A 14,258-nucleotide genomic window follows, 5' to 3' on the forward strand; every position below is an offset into this window, starting at 1 on the left:
CAGTGCAACTAGATGGCCAGTGTTTAGTGCTAGTTTAATATGTTTTTGTATTCATTTGTTCAGTCTTTTCAATTGTCATTAAAACAATTAAAAAAATGAAAGAAAATGAAGGAGAAAAAATGCTGGCAAAAGGCAGAGATAATCATCACTACCCACATATCTTCAACACAACGGTTACTTTGTAAGACATGAGGCGGTGTCAGAATTGTTAGCTTCGTGCAGAAAAATGGACAACAGAACCTTGTGTTGGCAGTTTGGATTACTGCTGGCATAGTCTGATGGAGTGGGCAGCAAAAGACATTGGTGCAAGTCTGAGTTGGACAAAAGGGCTAGCTATTGTATCTTCACTCACTGGGAAATTTCTTCCTGGTATATTGGTATTGGAAGGAAAGTAACAGTATCTTAGGAGATGCTGTGATCTGTGAAGTCGAATGCAGATTGTTTACTGATGCACTGTACTATCTTGTTCTTCATGTTGATCTCAGCATGGCTGAGAATGTAATAATTCTAGCTTGTACAGCAGCCTCATCTTGATGAGGGGTTTATTATGCTGAGACTTGTACAGGTATTTGCTCTGAAAGACACAGAAGCATATGAGGAAGGTGGGGATGGTGCCTTAGGAAGCACATTAACTTTGTGGGGTCCGACCCTTGCTCAAGGGGTAGTGCATTCACATGGAAGACAGCAGAAAATACGGACCTACTTATCTGCCTTTAGAGAGGGATGTATAGTTGTGATGACTTCACTGTGTTGTATTTTTAGTCATTCTTATTTTTGATAGGTACCAGCTAAATGTCCCTGAAATATCAGAACAAGTGAGCTTTAACCAAGATTTAGAAATATTCCTTCCAGTCAAAGGACAACCATTGTGGGTTTAAGTATTACAAATGAAATGCATTAGAATAAGCTATAGTTATCTAAGGGTTATAAAATTCAATGCAAAACCTGGAAAGTAAGAAGCAGTGAATGGGAAATAGTTGCAGTATATCCATCATGGGGTGTTAAAAACAAAAATAGCCTCTCTTTGTGTTGATGAGTATATCAGAACTGTTGCTGATTTCATTGTGAAAAGTGAAAGAATATTAAGGTTTTCATACTGAAAAACATTTGTAGTTCACTTTAGAACATATGCTTGTGCGCACAAAAATGCAGGCTGACAGTGTAACAGGGATCCAGTACTGTGGCTCAGAACTGTTAAACATAGCTTCATTATTTCAATAGTTCTCCACCCTGTTGATTAGACTTCTTTTTTGGCAGCTCTGAAAAAACAGTAGTTCATGGATTCTTTAATTGAATTTCAGCCCAGAAGTCTGTATGGTGTAATCCAATGAACTTCGATTTTTCATTACTCTAAAATTGGAAGCTGAAAAGTAGTAACACACAGAATTGTATGTCACAGTGTCTAAAATCTACCCTTACTTGCAGGTAGATTTTCTTTCTAGTATTGTAGGGTAACTGCATTGTTTTGAAATAGACAAAAATACTTTTTTGGTAATGAGAATAAAAGCAAGTATACCATGTTCTGTACTGCTTTGGGTAGCCTTTTTTGGTACTACACAATTGCTTTAGCTAACTAACAGCTCCATTAGTTTTGCAGTGCTGACATATATCAACAAAAATGGATGCAGACAGTCAATTATTTGAATTATGTTCAGAGAGATTCTCATCTCTGTTTTATGACAGAAGAAACTTTAATGGGGAAGAACTATTCATATGCCAATTACTACTAAGGAGAGCTGCTGAGAAGAAGGGGCAATTTAAGTCAGGGTTGCGGTGGTGAGGTTTGATTGGTATCTTACATTACTGTCAGTATTCTTATGTATTAAAACATTACATTAGGGGAAAAAAAGGGCATTGAGTTCAGCCTATACATTTGAATGTAGTCCTGAAAACAGTGTAAAAAATTTAGAAAATAATGATGCTGCTTTTAAGTGGGAGAAGAAAAATTGTGCGTAGAGAGCTTACAAGGTTTTTTCTGTGGTTCCTGTTTAAATTTTCAGCTATGCCCTTTTTAAAAATTAGTACCTTGTATAGCAAACACCGTACAGTGAATGGAAATACATTTTTCTGCTTTCTGGAGTAACCAATGTGTATTCACTACCACGGCATGGCTAAGCATTTGCTGCTGTCTCTATATAAATAGACTTAGGATTGATGAAATCAGGTAGACTGCCTGCCCCTGTTCAGGAGTAAGGGAAATCCATATACTTTCTGGATCTTGCCTTGCCAGACTACTTACTGACATTTGTGGTGTAGTTTCATGTTGTGAACACATTCCATTTCCCCTACTCTTATATAGTCGATAATTTTAATAAAACATAAAATAAATTCACATGTAAAAATTTTCTGAACTTACAAGCTTTTTTTAAGGTGAGCACATGCTTGATTTACCATGAGATAGTGGGACTCCCTCTTCTATATCACCAAGGTAAGCGCTAAGTATGTTCATAACTAAATTAGTTCCATATTTTCAGTCTTTTGCGTTTGATGTCTGGAAGTTAACATGGCTATATGTGTTTGGGAGAATAAATGAAAAACTTTGAACACAGTCATACCAAATGCTTCATCTAAACTTTCAAGTAGAAAACCCCAAGAGTATCCTTTCTGTATTAATGATAAAATATATTCCAAGATAAGTGAGTTTTGGATGGTATTAAATAAAATGAGTCTAACACTCATATAATGCCTTTTAATACCAACTTTTATAATACTTATTTTCATGACTTGAAAGCCTTCATTCTTTTCATCAGAATGTTCCAGTTTCACTTTTTTTTGTGTGTGTATGTATGAATGCATATTATGGTTTTGGCTTACTGAATGGAAGGAAAAAAGCTGTGTTTCTTGGGGTGGAAGTGGGAAGAGCTGCAATAATATTCAAACAATATTCTTCTTTATCTATTTTTTTTTATTGAAATGAGAAAATAACTGCTCTGTGAATATGCATGTCTCCTGCTACTGCACAGCTGTAATGAAAATTCAATAGACAGATTTTTTTTCCCTGAACTGTACATGCATAAGGAACTTCTGTCAGAGAGATCAATTAAATCATAATTGATGGTACCATATCTCTAAATAGGAAGTGCCTTTATTTTTAAAAAAAGTCAAAAACCAAAGCCTTTCATTTGCATAAAAATATGACCTACAGCTGTAATACACTTCAAAGATAATTATGTGAAGGGAAAAGAAAGAACCCTTATAAAATTAAGGGTTTATTTGCCTTATTCTTGGAATAAAAAGTATTCTAAAACGTATGTTTCTTATATGCAGTTTGCATGAATAAGTACTTTCAATTATTAAAAATGATTCCTGGCTCCACAGTTATGTACTGCTCAAACTGACTGTCAAATATTTGACATCCATATTATTCCCCCTGTTTGAGTGCAACTGCAGAGATTATTATGGAAAAATACATGCATTCAGAAATTCAGGGTTTTCATTGGAATTTCATATTAGCATTTTAAAATAGTATTGCTAACATTATCAAAGCACATTTTAAAGAAAAGTAAAGGTAAAATAACATAGCTTCTTCTGGTGACCAACGTCCTTGTTTGAGGATGATGAAAATTGTTTTTCCAGATCATACTGAAGGACAGAATTTTAAAGCTCTCAGGTGATCTTTAGCTTATTCCAAAATAAAGTCAATAGCTGTTCTGGCTTCTTTCCTGATTTTCATGATGTGCATTATAATCAACTACTAAAGAGCAAGCTGAATCAGTATTTTGATTAAGGAGATTGTTCTAATAATAAATTAATAGTTTTTTCTATTAAGCAAAAATAACAACCAAAGAACTTTTAAAGCTTTTTTTTCCTATGAGCCCTATCTTTCCAAATACCAAATTTCACAGATTTCATTAATTTTACTGCAGGATGAGGATAACTGAATTCTATGGCAGCTGAGTTATCTAATAGTGCCCTTAAAGAACAGAAAGGTCTAGCTGGAAGTCACTGAAAAAACTTCTGTAATGAGGAGAATAGGGTAGGCTTATAAAATGAAGACCTCTATTTAACAAAACCAAAAGCAACAAGAAAGCCCCAACAAAATCTCTGATTGAAATGAATAGAGATGCACACTAGGACACAAACTGGAAGTATTGTGTATGTTACCCTCTTTCTCTGTTATTCATAGCTGATCACCTCTTGGTATTTAAAAAATATCTTAACAGAGTAAAGCAGGCTTTACGAAAACTATTGGCAACAATAGGATGGATTTAGGGGCATGCTATTAATGATCATCTCCACTCATTCTCTCATTATCAAGAACCTTTAACAAGTTATCTACAAGCAAGATATTTTTCTCTGTTTTACACTGTCTTGTGCAATATTGCTTCCAAATTTGACAAATCAGTCCTTTGCAAAAAAATGTCTGTGCTGTTCTGCCAACTGTTTGGCTTATCACAAATGACTTGATATTAGATAGGGGAGCCCTTACTTATGTCTTAAGCATATGCTTATGCTTATGCTTAGGATGGAATGCCATTCTTGTGAACTTTATGCCAAGCAGTGTTGGCTGACTTCAAGATGCTTCTCTTTGCCCATTCCACCAAGTCTTCAGCTGTTATCTCAGCCCTTGCACTCCTCACATGCGAGGGACTGCCTAGAGTGGCTCTTCTGCCAAACCTAACTGCTTCTTGTTTGGGATGGGAAGCTGAGACCATGAGGTATCACCCTAGCCTGGCTTGTCCTAGTTCTTTTTCCCCTGGGAAGTAGTAAAGGCTATTTTGTTAACCTTACTTAACAACAATCGATGAAATTAAAATGAACTGTCACCTAACAGAAATGCGAATGTAATATGTTTTGGTCAGTTCCCTGTCCTTGCTGATCAAGATACCCACAAAGAGCTCTCTACCATATAAGGTTGCCTTCTGTTTATCTCTGATTTTCTTTTTATTTCATCTTCTGGGAGTATTGATGCCTCCTGATTCTTTACAGACTCTACCAGACTTCCGTCAGTGATTTAAGATGATGCTTATGACTTAAACCCGAAAAAATGCATTAAATATTTCTGGCAGTCAGGGCAATGGGACGTTGGGTAAAAAATCCCAACAAACTATTCTTCAGAAAAATAGATTCTAAAGATAGAATATAGAGATAATCTTATTTCACCTTAGTAATTAGGCCTTGTAAGCAATTAATCAAATCACTTTGCTGTGTAATACAATTACTGCTGTAATTTGTAGTCATTACAATTTGTGCTGAGGTATAATTGTATAATTCATTTTATGCAGGTTATTGACAGAGAAGGTCTTAACAACTTTAGCATGGAGACTTACTTTGGGTTTACTACAGTGTAATTTGCGGATGATTAGCACAATAGGCTTAATAGCTTGTTGTGTCTACCTGTCATAGAATCATTTATGTTTGGGTCATGCACAAAAAAGGAAAAAAAAATCAAAAAAAAAAAGAGATTAAAGGTAGAGACATTACTACCTGATGCATTGTTCCCCTTATAGTCCATTAGGTTCTGTTGTGTCAGCACGTTTTGTTTCATGTACAGACTTAATTCCCTGGTCAGCAGTATTTTTATAACAGGTTGCTTGAAGACAGTAGGTGGCTTTTCTACACACAATTAGTTATTTCAATTAACAATTTAATATTTTGGCAAAGTCTTCTGCATCTGATTAATGCTTACTAAATCAATTGTGATTTGATAGAAATAGATTTATGTCAACTTTCACATCTAAAATTGAGCATAGTAACTGTTGGTACAAGTTTAGGAGCTGTTGTTGCAGGAAAGGAAGGCACCCTTACTTTGTCCTCTCTGCTTTCTTTGTGACTTTCCTGCTAGCTGACATCTGCCATATAATAAAATATAATGAGTAAGTCATATTCCAATTGTGTGGTTTTTTTCTAATTCTTCTAAGTTTATATCCTGAATGTTATTCATGGTGGGTTTTAGGAGTGGTGTTTGGGGTTTTTTTGCCATTGCTGTCCCTCTATACCATTTTACAAATGATTATTTTTACACTTATGCGAGCTCCTTCACAAATAACAGTGATATTTTTCCTCACCTAGTGTCTCTCTTTTAATTTAAAAAGAATGATAAAACAAACAAACAAACAAAAATTATTGTATTTTTGAATGCAGTCAGTGTTCTACGTATTACAACATGCAGGCTAAATAGACATCACTTCAGATTTACTTGGGTGATTTGTATAAAAAGTTCCTGTTGAAAAAAAGTGAGGGGATGATTCTGAAAATCTGTCATGTCTTGTGGAACTGATATCTTGGCAGGTTTTGGCATGTAGTCTATTTAGTCCTCACTGGTAAACATACTTCACTTGGTTCAGACAAGTTTAGTTATATGATATGCCTATAAACTGTATTTGAAAGATGCTTTTTTGCTAAAGTCTTACTTGAGTGTTGGCTACTTTTGTTTTCTTATGCAATCTGACAGTTTATAATTTTAAAATGTTTTGCAAGTGTAAATAATTACTTCCAGAAGCTTATGCATAAGCTGGTCTTGGACTATTTTTTTTTTTCAGCCAGATTAAGATTTTGAAGTTTGAGATATCCCTGAGTTATTCAGATGTTTCTGAAATTTGCCATCATTGCAAAACAACTGCCTTCATAGTTAGCCTTGATTTATTTAAAAAAAAGTCAGATACATATACCTGGCTTCCTACATAGCCTAAAATTAATTTAAAGTTTCAAATGTTAGAAAGGCAAGAAAATAAGTGAGTTGTGTGCATGTTACCATGTTACCATTTGCTTACAACTATAATATAAATAAAATGTAACTTACATTTATTCATAAGTTGAAAGTGTTCAGTGATAATGATATTGTGAGTTTATCTCTTCTTGATTAAAACCTTGGAATTCCCTTTCCTAACATTCCTCATGAGAAGCTGTCTTATGAGTTTGAAAAAGAGACCTTATAATTATGGAAAATCAATGGAGTAGGAAAAGGGAGAAAATTGTTATTAGAAACTACCAGAATGGGTTAAGAATCATAAGCCTTAGAAAAGGAAGATCTGATACGAATGAGCTGGTATGTGATGAGTATTTGATGGAAGTTGCCATTGTTGCATAATTGAAAGAGTGGCTGCTTATCACCTCAAGGACGTTATGCAAACAGAATTTGTTGGCTGAGAGGAAATATAACAGCCAGCAGTTGCAAGGGATTGCACAAAGTTTTCTGTTACAAGCAAGCGAGCAAAGCCGAGTCAGTGGCCATCAGCATTCTGTCTTGGAAAAAAAATTCTATGCACAGTCCATTCTGTTGCAGTAGCAAAGTATTATTCTTTGTCTGTCCTGTCAGAGCAGTGCAGAGATGATGCTATTGGGAAAGGTACTGGAAGAGGTGGGAGTTCGGTGAAAACTGTGATGGCAAAATCACAGTAAATTACTGGCACGCAAGGCAGGACCATTTGCATTTGCCATCAGGAGTGTTTCTACACATGTTGCCTCCCTGCTGAAACCAAATCCTGTTGTTAATGTGCACACAAGTGAATATGGACAGTGATTTCAGTCAGTATATCTGTTATTTTCTAGTTCAAGTAGTTGCTGTAACCTGGCTGTTACTTATCATGAGGATGAGATTGCAATGTGAAGTAGGGTTTACATAAGATGACATGGCAGAAGATTTGCCAGAAGGCCAGATACCTTGATTTTCCACAGACATTCTTCCAAAACTTCATTTCGTCTTTGTTCTGATTCTAGTGGGTGCTCACAGGGAGCAAAGCAGCGGATGAGTATCTTCCAGAGGTAATTGTGCAAGTAAAACGTTATCAGCTGCAGCTGCTTGTCTCTGCCCTCTTTTGGGGGATTATACTGTCATGCAGCAGCAATCTGCTGATTAAGCAGCACATGCAAATCCTATCTCATGTGTCTTGGGCAGAATCAGGCTGAACAGTTTAAATAGTCACTTTTTGCCTGAAGTAAATTAGTGAGCTTTGAATTGCAACATACTAGAGTAGATCAAAAGGGATAATAACTTCCTTTTACTGATGTAGTTGAAGCCTTGATATAGTCAATGGGCGTATTTGGCCAATCCTTACAACATCCACTTTACCCAGTTCGAGATCCCAAAGGGAAATACATTCTCTTTGCTTCCGTGCGTGGCTGCAGCATGTGTGATTGTGCTCGTTTGAAGTCAAATATTCAGTTCATTTGAAATGGCCAGGATAAATGAATTATATCAGCTACATGCAGAGTTTTATCATGTATTCTTTTCTGATATATTCTCATAACAATTTGAAAGGATGCTTTCCCCATTTGGTGTGATGCATTAAAACATGTTTCATCTCAGGAATTCTAGTTCTCTTGTTGTCAGTGTCACCTTCACGTAAATACAAATAAATCTAGCTACGTATAGCACAGATTAGTCCTTAAAGGATATATAACTTCTCATATATCCAAAAGAAAAACTAGTAACGTGGTTTTGCCTGAATAGCTGCCTCAGGGGAGCTATATACCATTTACATAACATCCTAATGCCTTGCTTTTATTAGGTAATAAATCACATAAATTTGACCACCTTAAGCCTTGAAAAATATTCCTAATTGAGAGCTCTAACAAGAAATATTAAATAAAATAAATTAAAAAAAAAGCAAACTAGATGCAAGATTTTATCAACATGCTGACCCAAGATGTACGGATCTCTAGACAGTATTTATCATGGCTTTATGATTGCCATTTTGGTGGTACTCGAGTGCCTTACTGACTGTAATGTAGGTGTCATTATTGTACTATTTCACTCTTCAAATAGAAATGAAATATGTAGATAAAGTAACTTGAGTAAGGACTTCTGTATTTGCAGTTGTGTAAGCTGTTGAACATGTCTTCCAGTTGCTGGCTACTGTCCTTTTCCTTCCACTACTCTTTCTCCTGATGACTATAACCTATTTTAAAGTTTCCTTCTGTGCCCTTCTCTCTCTGCCCCTACCTGTCAAGATACTGTAAAGAGACCCAATGCACCTCCTAGAACCCTTGAACAGTGACCTTGGCTTATCTGAGCTCTTTGGTTATATTGGAATATTGAAAGAATAAGTTCAGATTGCCCCAGGTAAAAATATTGAAGGTTAAATACATTCAAATCCTAAACATTTTTAAGTAGTTTATGTATTTCTTTTTTGACTGTATCTTTATTTCTGAGCATGGCTTTTCATAAACAATGACTATTAAGTGTAAGATGGAAGAGTTGAGGTGGGGCAGGGGTTGTCTGGTAAAAGAACTGGCTTGTAAGCTACTGTGACTACATTTCTTTGTAATAAATGTAAACTGAGATTATATGTGCCCAGTAAGGGGAAGGGAGGCAGAAAGAAAGCTTTTCACATTTGACCTAAGCAGCAGTATCTAGGAAATTTATATTCATGATTATGAAAAACATTTCCTGATTAAGCTGATGCTACATGGAAACAATAATTATTTTTTCCACACTTCCTGTCATTGTTGCAGATTTCTTAAATTAACCATTCTGAATTAGTATGTTTGCAGACATACTAATAATTTCCAAATAGCATCTCCTGACAGTGTTTCTTTTTTACTTAAATTTCTTACTGTTTGCATGTGACCTCTTTGTTAACCTACTTCTGTTCTGAAAAAAAATATTTTAAAAAGTTATCATAAAGACACACAACAAAATAAAGTTATTCTTTTCCTTCATACAAACTTTATACTCAGAACGCAGAATCCAGATTGTAGTGCCTCAGAAATTCTTGGGGGAAAAAAAAAGGCAAATGTTGCTATGGTTACAGAGCCATTTCCATTTGCTTTTCTTTTCTGCCTTAGTAATGAAAGTGGAAAGAGGGATTTTTATTCCAATGATTTGTATGATGCTTTGCAGAGGAGATTCATCTCCCCCTAAATACTTCTCAAACATTTTTTTAACTAGAATATTTTGGGTTTTGGTCTTTTCTGAAGTTGTTTATCCCTGTTCTCATAATAAAGTTGATTAAACACAAATGTAATCTTAAAAAGCTGTAGTGAAATGGTGAGTTTCACTCACAATTTAACTTGGATGAAGGATAGATTCAATTTTCATCCTTCCTCAGTCTAATACCCCTCAGGTCTAAAATACTCAGGTTGCCCTGAGTTACCTTAGTTTATTGAGTTACCTTAGTCTCAGGAGTGACTGGCACTAATAACTTTTTTTTTATATATATATTAAAGCACAAGATATTCTGCAGATTTCTTAAGCGCATGTGGAACAGATAAAGGATTTCTCTGGGATGCCCAGTTTTACCTCACTAGGTTGTTGGGGGTTTTATTTGCACTTCTGTGTGCAACTTCCAGTTTACTCTCCTTCCACTAACACAAACCTCTGTGAACCCAGAAAAAAAGCCTACGATGCTTTGCTTATCAAAGATACTTTCATGGGCTGATAAGTAATTTCTAGTATGGCTGAATTTAAATGTTTGTGAAAACTCTTCTGATTTTCTTATCAACAAAGCATGGTCATCAGCTCTTCCTGAGGATGAAAATATCTTTGGAAGAAGCTGCTGCCAGGGTAATGAAACTGAAATGTTCTCCTGAGGACAATAAGCAATGTATTTTAAGGTAGCAATGATATGGCATAAATGTACTCTCTAAGGACAGAATAACTGATGCATTTCCCTGGGGGTCATTACAATTCTGCTGCAGAAAGCTTACTGTGAAATGACAATGCAAGTAAAAGCTGCTTGTCATGGAAACACACATGAGATTGTGTAGAGTTTGTTTGGGTTTTTTTCCCCAAAAAAACTCATTTGGGAATGCGAATAGGCTTCCATTTTACAAAACCTGAAGACCTAGACTACTTTACACAGCCCCATAGGAAGAGATTTTTTATTGGCTGTCCTGATAGCGTATACATTTCATGTGGGCATGTCAGCATGGCTATCATTAATGTTTTCTGATACTTTTTTTAGTAACACATAGTTCTCACTAGCTCATAACTTTGTCAAGCAGCTCTGTAAATTCTTCCATTCTGAATGGCTTTTCTAGATTTTTATAAACATGCAGATATATTCCCTTTAATGTTTTGCCTTATTTTATTATTTCAGCCAAAGTAGTTGCAAATGTCTCTAAGAGTTAATCTAAGGAAGTAGTATAATGCTGTTTTGTTGGGTTTTTTTTTAGTTTGGATTTTATTTTCCTTTCATTCTCTTTAGCCTTTGCTTTTTGGAAATCACACTTTGGTGCAGAAACTTAATTAGATGGCCCTTAGCACTACTATGCTTTTGCTGACCCTATGAAAACCTACCCATGTTTTCTAAATTGCAAGACCAAGAATTTCAGTTAATTCTTGGAAAGATACATTGTTATTGTAGGCAAGCCCTTCACAACTTTTTTTTTGCCTGAGCAGACTGGATATTGTCTGTTCTCACACAGCATCTACATGTCCAGACTCTTAATGAACTATCTCTTCAGACTAACTGAGCATGCACCGACTGCCACAGCTTTGGAAAGTGAAAGAACTGGAAATATGCCATCCTGGAGTGCAACAGCTGCTCCATGATGCTTAGAGCTGGAAGGAGAGGTGCAGGGAAAGGGCTTTTGGATAGAACTGGGAGCTTGTGGTCTTGGTAATCCCCTGTTAACACAGTGGAAAAAAATAACGGGTTGAAATGAACATGGTTAATAGGGCATGGTCTGTGTGTAAGGGACATAAGCCTAAAAAAGCAACAGCTAGTGTGACCTTGGTCTGGGAACATTAGTTTTAGAGCTGGAACAACAGAAAAGCACATGAGGCAGTGCCTGATGGATATAAAGCTTGCATAGATTGCTTAGATTTCATGGCATTTGCTGACACAACAGAAGTGGTGAAATAAGAGGTCCTTCTGTGATGTGTAGACATAGCTCAAGACTTTTCAGCAGCATAGGAAACAAATAACATTTTTTTTTTGCACTGGCAGTTGACTGGACTCTTGAGAAATGGGGTGGAATGGAAGAGAGTAACTGCAGAAATATTAGAAATAGAAGTTAAAGGTTGAAAATTCAAGAGGACTGCAGATATGAAGGTGAGTAAAAGCTGAGAGGAGCCTGAAATTTCAGGAGGGGGAAATGGGGGGACCCAGGAGACTTTCAGACTGCAGTTGACAGAATGAAGATTAAGAAGGGCAGAATGAAGATCAGGAAAGAACACAGTAGAAAGAATCAAGTTTCAGAAACAGGAAAAAGAATTTATCCACATTATCATCTGGAGCAGGGGTCCTCAAACTACGGCCCACAGGCTGGACACGGCCCCCCAGGGTCCTCAATCCAGCCCCTGGTATTTACAGACCCCTCCCGCACCCCCCCACCCCCCTGCCGGGGTTTTGGAGGGAAACCAAGCAGCCGCAGATGACTGCCTGCCACTTCATCCGTGCCGCCCCCCTGTTTAAAAAGTTTGAGGACCCCTGATCTGGAATCTGGATTTAGAGCTGGACAATAGCAGACACAATAGTCACTAAACTGACTGCCAGTGTTGCCTGTGCCAGAGAGATGGTGACCTCTTTTACTGCTGCTGGACAGAAAGAGTTGCGTTATTAGCAATATGTCTAGCTGTGCTTATATAGTTATGTAATTTACAAGTTCCTTAAAGCTGTTCAAATTTTAAAGTAACCAAAGATGGGTTAATGCATAATAGAGCACAGACAATATACATTGCCTAGTGTTTATACTGACTGAAGCCTCAAAAGCAAAGAAATGGACATCAGAGTCCTGATAAACAACTGCAGACCTAAATACTTTATTGAAAAACCCTTATGATATGCTTAAAAAAAAACAAACCACCAACCTTTCCCATTTTTCTCCAAACATAATATTATGGATGCTTTAAATAATAAATGTTTCTGATTCTTACCACGTTACAAGGTGACTCTGCCAAAGAATTTGAACTCTTATGGCCAATGTTATGAACTAAGCTTCACATTCTAAAGATTTTAAGTAACAAGTGCTTAAAGCTTCTTTGAAAGAAACAGTAACTTATGCAAGTTTAATTTTTGTATTTCTGTGAAATTTTTCTTCAAATATTTGATTGAAGTTTTGAGAGGTCTCTTGATTTCATGAGAAGTGAAACATTTAAGATTGACTTAAAATCTAAAGAAATACATGGTGAGTTGCTTCAGATGACTTAAACATGGGATAGGGAAAGATTTTATGTATTTGCATATTTTATGGCTGGATATAAAAAGCATTTTTTCAAATAAATGCTAGTTCTTCTGAGTTTTCTACCCATTTATCTGTAAAAAGATCAAACAGAGTATGCAATTTCCAGAACACTCTGATTTTCTAAGCTGCACTAAAAATATTTCAGTTCTGGCTGTCCAATGTAAGTTACTGGAGAATGTTCTGTGTTTTAATTGGTCTCTACTGGTTTTATGCTCAAAGGACAGTTACTTTAAGATAGCTAACAAAACTCTTCGAAGAGGAATAGTAGTCAATATCTAAAAGCGGTTTATTAAAGGAAAATGTTATCTTCTTTGTCTATCTCAGTTTGAAGTTTTACATATTTTTCAATGTTAGTCACTGATTTTTTTTTTTTTAAGTACTAACACTGCTCTGTCTGTAATTTTATTTCCTTTGTTGTTTTCTATAACTGAGTTCAATACTGACTGACTGACATTTAGATTGAAATATTTTGGCATTTCTAAAAATAGAAAGAGTTTCCACCTACACCAATGCCTGAACTTCTCAGAATTGTAAGAGTAGCGCCTATGCTGTTATTGCTGTGCATTGGATGCATCAGCAAAGTTAAAGGAAGAACATTTAATGCCTTGAAATAGCTTTCATTTAAAACTTTGCAAGCTGGTAATAGATGTGTCCTACTAAGAACAGGCTACCACTGTCCAAATATGCAATTTTATTAAGTATAGATAGTTTTCCAAGTGATTCTTCATCTCAGGACTTGATGTTTATATCTGCAGATACCTAAATTTGCCATGAGTTTGAGCATATTATGGCTGTAGTTGTCCTTTATGTTATATCTCATATCCACTGACATAGAAAGCTTAACAGATACGAATTTTTAGATGTCCACAGCCATCTAAATAAATAAATAAATAAAACCAAAAGGTGATTACTGATGCTTATTCTTACTAAAACCAAAGGGTGATTATTGATCCTTACTAAAAAAAAAATTAAAAAGTGATTATTGATTGCTTTTTTCTATATTGGATTCAAATTCAACCCACGATACATATTTAGAGCAGACTGTTTGCATGTTACATTTTTAACAAGTAAAAATAAAGCGGGGTGGGGGTGGGGGTGGGGGTGGCGAAGGAGTCTGCAGAGCTTCACATTTTGCTGGCAGGTGGAAGCTCGTTAAAAGCGCACATGCTTGAGGAGGTAGTATATAC

The sequence above is a fragment of the Falco punctatus genome, assembly GCF_963210335.1.
Source record: "Falco punctatus genome assembly, chromosome: 15".
Classification (NCBI taxonomy): Eukaryota; Metazoa; Chordata; class Aves; order Falconiformes; family Falconidae; genus Falco; species Falco punctatus.